This window comes from Cottoperca gobio, chromosome 14 (assembly GCF_900634415.1).
Source record: "Cottoperca gobio chromosome 14, fCotGob3.1, whole genome shotgun sequence".
Classification (NCBI taxonomy): domain Eukaryota; kingdom Metazoa; phylum Chordata; class Actinopteri; order Perciformes; family Bovichtidae; genus Cottoperca; species Cottoperca gobio.
Genome location: NC_041368.1, coordinates 19,406,103 through 19,413,409, shown reverse-complemented (window position 1 = coordinate 19,413,409; position 7,307 = coordinate 19,406,103). Strand labels below are relative to the sequence as shown.

The following is a 7,307-nucleotide window of genomic DNA, read 5'->3' as shown; positions in this document are numbered from 1 at the left end:
AGATCTATTTGGTATATTTCTGATATAGCAACATAATGCAAGTATAGAACACTCTGAACCATGATGCCAGTCCTGTGGTTGGATACCCCCCCCCCCCCCACATATTAGCACTCTGTCTATTGTGTGTCCTCTTCAAGTTAACTACTCCATCCTGAGTGCTTAAGCAAGAAGTGAGAGCTCTCACATTACACAGAGAACCAGAATGAGAGTCAGCAGCTGAATGCCAACCACTGGATTAGAAATGATAATCATGTTAGAGCTGGGACCAGCATCTGAAGTGAGTGCTCATGATCATTAAACCATGTGGTTAATTAAGATACTGGTACCCCCTCTGCGTGTCTCTCAATCACACACACACTAAAGTACAACATTGTACAGTATGTTCTCGTTCAGTTGATGAAGTGCCAGGCTGCTTCTACACAGCACTGGTAGTAATGAGTTACATTTACTCTTGATGCTGTATATCCATCTGTTGATCATTTCAATGTATTTGCATTGTTTTTAATTGATTATAGTTCCATAACAGAGCATTATGTACTGACTTTTTTCACTATAGCTTATTTTTAGCTTGTCCACAGTTGAGCTTGTCCCTGTACATTGTAATTAAAATATGCAGCGTTATTATCATTAAACTAAATTGCTAATCTGTTTTATGCACAGGCTGCACATGTCTGTCTTACAGGAACAGGAATGCATTGTTGGTTTGGACGTGAGGGCTCTGCGGTTCATGATTTTGTTCCATTTGACATGTTAATGCACTTTATTTATTTATTATTTAATAGATGCTAATCATTATAAACCTCCTGCCCCTTTTTAAAAATGTAACACATTAACGTTTACTAAGAGTGCATTTAACTGACCTACTTTACTTTTACTCCTCTTTCCATCCCTGCTACACAATAGTTGTTGTCTTTAAACATGTTATCCCTCTCAACACCTGCACACATTGAGAATAATCATATCTAGGGACTTAGAGCAGTTTGTGTGCATCTGCCATTCTCACTAAGCTGTCTCACTATAAACAATTGGCTTATTTCTCAGCGAGGCTACACCTGCCAGCTATTGTTGGTGTACTTGCTAGCCTTGGCTGTGCACACAGTGAAGCAGTGAGGGGCCTTCAGATGATGAGTTTGCAGAAGAAACAAGCCAATCAGCCGCCAGATACTGCTCAGTGTCACTCATTATTGGCAGCTGGAAGTATGGAAGAGGCACGGCTTTGCTGATTGTTTGTGCTCACTGGGATTACAGAGAGCGTGTGTGACTGGAATGAGCAACTATAGCTTTTCTGAAAAGGAAAAAAAATTGGTCAATATACCTGTTAAACGATATGCATATAAATCTGTCCTATTGTTCACAACAATGTTACACTTTATGAATACAAATACGTGTAATATTCGCTCTACTTTTAGCTGCTTTAGGTCTCAACTTCTGAGGGAAACCTCTCTCTTTACCTGCTGACTTGCTCTTCACCAGTTGGTATCTTCCTTTGTCTGTCTGCTGTTTTTAAACGTGGCAGGTACAGAGGGATTTAGAGATTCTTCTCTGGAAACAGCTGCTCCTACTGCGGCCCGGAAACGACGCTGAGAGAGTGAAACAAGAACAACCGTACATCTGAGAACTGCAGAGTCGTAATCTGTTGGTCCAGTACTCTGAGTGAACCTCGTGGGTCAGCACACATTCTGACCAGAGTATTAATGCATGCATCGATGTATATCCCTTTTTCTTTCTTGTTTTCTGTGCATGTTTCATGCCAGCCAAATCCAAAGTTCTACTCAAGTAAATACACACAGAGTACACACACACACACACACACACACAAAACACACATGCAGACTTATAATAAGCATCAGGCTGCTGTCATAACAGCAGTCAAGAACTGAATAATGGATGGGAACAAATAGAGACAATTACTTAACAGCTTGTCAATTCAATTAGCCTACCGTTTTAATGGCTTAATCACAGTCATCACACTCCCTCTCTTTTCTCCGTCTCATTTTCCCCTCCCCTGCCTCTCCTCCCCTTTTTTTCTATTTGAAGAAGATGACAGGAGCGAGGAAGACGGAGGAAAGAATTAAGCAGTGCCCCCGAGAAGCTATAAATGAAGGGAGGAGGCAGGGGAACGAAAGAAAGAAAGAATTTATAGGAAACAAATAAGAAAAAGGCAATAAGGAGAGAGGGGAAACAACTAAATTGCCACAGGAAGGAAGGAAGAAGAAAGTTAGCAAGAGGGATAGTTAAGGGAACAAGAAGAAGGGGGTGGAGGGAGGAATAAATGAGGAATGGCTTGTTTAAGCAGAAGGGTTTGAAGGAAGAGAGAGAGAGAGAGAGATTGAGGAATAAGAATGGAAAACAAAAAAAGGAGAGAAAAGAATGACTTGACGTCTTTGATTAAATTAAATTGGATTTTATTGGAAAAGAGTTCATACAGAGAAGGAGAGACAAGCAGAGGAGCAGGGAAATAACCAAAGTAAGACAGTGGTTATATAAAGAGCAATGGAGGTAGTAAAGGTAGAAAGAAAGGAATTACGAGAGAGACAAAGGAAGAGCAAGTGTTTGGCATGAAGCAGCTGTTAGTGAGCAGTCAGGAAGGCAGACAGACAGTAAGGAGGCCGGGAGGACGACTGTCAACACCCCACTAGTCAGCTCTGCCTGGACGAGCCGCTAAAGGGGACATTACTCCCTCTAGCCTCCCACGGACACACACACACTTTTTCTATCGACCATTTGTCTCAAGTTGACGTGATGCTTGTTGCATGTTGGTACTTTACAGCTGTAGTTTTAATGAAATATGCATCGGTCTCATGGTTAACAAAACTATGGCTGTTTGTGGAGCAATGGCTGCTACATTTGTACGGAGGTGTGTGTGTGTGTGTGTGTGTGTGTGTGTGTGTGTGTGTGTGTGTGTGTGTGTGTGGATTTGTAGTCGGAGGCAATAAATGGAAAAAAACGTGGCGTGAACGGCTTCACTGAAACAGATTTCATCCAGAATTTCAGGATGTCAAGGGACAACATATGAAAGTGGTCCAAAACAGAATTGAAAATATTCCATGTGCTGTTCACAGTGTGAACATAGCCTAAATGTAATTTCTAGGTTGCCAATACACATGGAGAGAAACACATCCATGGCAAAAAATAAAGAAAGAAATAAAGAATGCATTCACAACCACACACACAACCACACACACACACGCTTCTCCCACCCGGCAGCCCCAGCAGGGTGTGTCAACAGCAGACTGGAACACAGAAACATGCAGTTGCCTGGTGTGTCAAATATAAAGCTTAACACGCATCACATATCGGTTTCTATTTTGTTTCTCCAGCTTCCTTCCAGCCGTTCCGCCCTCTCATTGTTCTCCACCATAACATCTTTATACCTGCTTCACAGCCACTCAACCTCTCCCATCTCCTCTCGTTCTGTTCCTCTCCGTCTCCCTACATTATTGTTCTTCTTGCTTTAACTGCCTCATCTACTACTCTACTTTACAATTCCCTTTGTTTTATTCAGACTCTACGTTGGAGTGTTAGCGGTGGTATAGAAGACAGAAAGCCATGCTTGTTATCCAGGAGTTTCCAGCGGCCAATATAATTGCTTTTCTTTTTTTATACTCATATACTTCCATCTTACACAGTTATTTACTGCATTCTCTATTTTCTTTCACTGTATCTTTCAATGCTAAAACCTTGCTAACATTTGCAATACTTATTCTAACAAACTTAGTATTAATATTTCTACAGGATGTATTCGCATACTGCACAGACATGTACGTCTCTCTGGAAGCCGCTTCAAGTCCTGGAGCCTGATCAGAAAACTTGGAAATGGTTGTTCTTAATGTTCCTGTAGGTCAACTCACTTTACAAACACAAACAAGATGCACTTGAGCTGACTAATGTCCTGCCATATTCACCGTCACATATACCAGTTATTTTAATGAGGCCATTAATTAATCCAAATATTGAATTAATGAGCAAATATTCTATGGCAGTGCATGTCTTCACACGGCATACATGGATACACAATCTCCATATATTAAAGCATTATCCTTTTTGCCTCATTTAATGTGCAAATGTATACAGCAACACGCTCAAATGACTAAATCAGCTGCAGGTATGTTTAGCAGGTGTTCTTGGTGGTATCACACAGGACGACATAAGGATGATGCTGTGATGACACAAATACTGTTGTAGTGTTTCAACTCGCATGCACAAATACTTCTGGAGGGTTATTTGTTACAGGAATAAATGTAAAGTTTCCCACTGAAGAAAAAAGCCAGGTGTTAGTGGGTTTCAGTGTTTTTGTTGGCTAGTGGGAAAGAGGCAACAGAGAAACTCACGTACGTACGGTCCTTTAAATACAGCAATTAACTAAACCTGACTGTGGGAGGAAGCTGGAGGACCCGGAGACAACCCACGCTGACGCAGGGTGAACATGAAGAAGAAAAAAAGCCCCATACAGTCGCTATCTAATCAACATGTATCATATGTTATATTTTTAAAGAAACAGACGGTTGTTCTCAGGTAGAGTTGGACTGCAGCCTGTGAAAACATTCAGTAATTTGTTTGTCTATGCAGCACCAACACATAATCATGTCTTGTCTGAGGTGAGCTCAGATAAATCCCACCGCAGAACTGCTCACGCTGAAGTCACCTTCACATGCAGATCAGGCCCCAATTACATTCACAATTGTGTGAACAAATAAAAATGAAAGCCACAAATTTGCTCTGCGCTTTCATCTACACAAATCCAGCCCTTAATGCTTTACACGCACCCGCACACACACACACGCACACACTAAGACTTCAGTGTAGGTGATGATAAAGTTCCTCCTTGTGAGGTTATTTTAAAGTTTTCTTGAGTTAATTAGCTCATATAATAGTCTCATTAGTTTGCATTCAGGTCTGCAGCTTGTTCCTATTAACAAACAACTTTGGATTATGTTTTAAACATTGTTTCTCTGCAAGCTGCTTTGATCAGCGCAAAGTTCACAAAATTAAAACAAAGCCACCCGAGTCCATCACCCACTCCAAACACCAGATACAGAAATGCAAATGAGTTCACCACACACACACCCACGAACACTGTTTTCTACACGCACTTGTTGTTGAAGAGCTAATCTATGACTGAGCACACTAAATGATGATCAGTCTGTCACCCAATCTGTTCAATTAACTTTCAAACATCTGAAAATTACCTTAAAATAAGCTAATCATCTTAAATGCTAATATGTTGTTTGTTTGTCTCTTCCATGGTGTTCGTGAGAATGCATTAAGATTAAAATACGTGTACATTTACTTTCTGGTTCAAATTTTGAAAAAGGATTTAGACGCACCACATGTGTGTTAATTTGGATCTTAATTAACATATTGTAGTAAAGATGCTATTTGCTAGAACATATAGAAACATTGCATTTTGCTAATAAGATGCAGAGTGCTATGCTCCACTGCTAATTTGCTAATATTTTTTCCTTGACCACCAGCATCGACTTTCAACCTCTACAATTTGCGTTTCCCCTTGGCATTGAAATTGTCGTCACATTTACAAGAAATAGCTGACAGTGTAAAACCGCACACTGCATGCGAGCCCGTGGTCCCCGAGGCTGGAACACATGGGGGGCTCTAATAAGCAATAACACAGTAATGCCTCGATTTTAAGCCACTGTCTGAACGCATTTACAGGCTGGCATTTAGCTGGCTGCCTCTAATATAGCTGTGCTTATGAAGCTAATGCCTGGCTCCATTCCTGTCTCTGACCTGCCTCAGGTGATTGCCTTCGCACAGCTCAGAAAAACTCCACCCCCTTCTCTCCCACTGTTTTTTCCCCTTTATTAGCATCTGTTGGTCGCCAGTCGAAAGAGATGCTGGCACTGCTCGTGATGCCACCACAGCAGCTGCCGTGTTAAAGTGGAAACCAGAAGAAGTCCAAATCTCAGAGGGAATGGCGTGCCCTCTATCTGACACCTAATACCCAAATACAGGTCTCCTAGCTACCACAGCTGGCACCATAATGGAGGTCATCTGGAGAACTGGAGTTCACCAACAGCTAAATACATTGCAGCGTCTCAAACGCACATCAAGGGTAGAGGGGGAGTTACTTTTTAAGTTTTTAATTTAACAAAAGAACTGTCTTGTTTTCAGCCCTTTCAGCTTTGAAAGCAAGATCTTGTGAAGTTACTTTTAAAAAGATGTACCTCCATCTTTTGTTGTTATGTATGAAACACTTTAATTTCCTTTCTTTGGATGACTCGCTTATTTTCTAGAGATAGATGTCAATATTGATTGATTCTACAAAACCCCAGATTATGTTAAAATGTCAACTTTTAAATGTTTGATATTAATGTCGTTTAAAGTTCTTGCTTTATATAATGTCTGCACAAGACTTAGGTATGGTTAAGGTTCAGAACAACTGGTTATGGTGATAGAAAATGTTAACGTGCTGAATTGCAGAACACAAACTCCATTCTTCCGTATGAAAATGTGACGTACTACACACTCATCCACCGTGCAACCTCACTGTGTTTGCATGTCGGGCACACTGACGTGACGTGCAGAATCCTCCAATATGGACACTGTTCCTAAGAATACTGGGCTCCTTCTTATGCACTGACATTTGCACCATTGACAGTAAAAAATGTGTGAAATTAACTTGTAACATAACTTGATGATGTGTGCATTATCTGCAGCAGCCTCTCGCAGGGGTAATTTAGATTTCTTTTTTCTTCTTTGGTTTGATAAGTGCTTCACAGAAGCATTTATTCTTTTTAATGAAAAACTCAAGCTGATATAGAGCTTAATAACAGTCATTGTGTCCAGAACTTTGAATAGTATTAGCTGATATCAAACCACATGAAAATCATTCTGTAACATATTTACCATAACTATCCCTCTTTCTCCATCTTCTTCTTTTCAGTTTCCTCTCTTTGTAGCCATCTCACGAGCCCTCACTTAACAAATGGCATCTGTAGCCGACACTACAAGTATAAGAGGCGAGAGAAGATCTTCATATGCAGCTGGCACTTAAGTTGCTACCTTGCAGGATTGCAGAGCGACTGTGAGGTTAACTGTCCTCGGATCAGTGACAAAGGCTTGTAGAAAAGCATTCAGTTCTTCAGTATCGCCGCCTCAACATCATCATTCTATGGCCTGGCTCTGCTCTGCTTACACGAGTGGTGGAAGGATGAATTCTACATGTGCGTCGTGATATCGATGGATTTACTCTGTACTTAATATTTAGTTACCTACTTAAGTGACCCCAGAGGATTGTTGGTCACGTCTTTTGGTATTGATTGAGCTTCCACTCTTGGATTTGCGTC

General features: G+C 40.9%; 1 long non-coding RNA gene across 1 annotated transcript; it reads right to left on the bottom strand.

Annotated features, from left to right (window-relative positions):
- Positions 1 to 222: 222 nt before the first annotated feature.
- On the bottom strand, positions 223 to 7,307 carry LOC115019268 (uncharacterized). The gene is made up of 3 exons (XR_003833453.1): positions 6,868 to 7,307; positions 1,452 to 1,580; positions 223 to 1,285 (listed from the first exon to the last, which is right to left on the bottom strand). It is a non-coding gene; the product is annotated as an uncharacterized LOC115019268 (long non-coding RNA).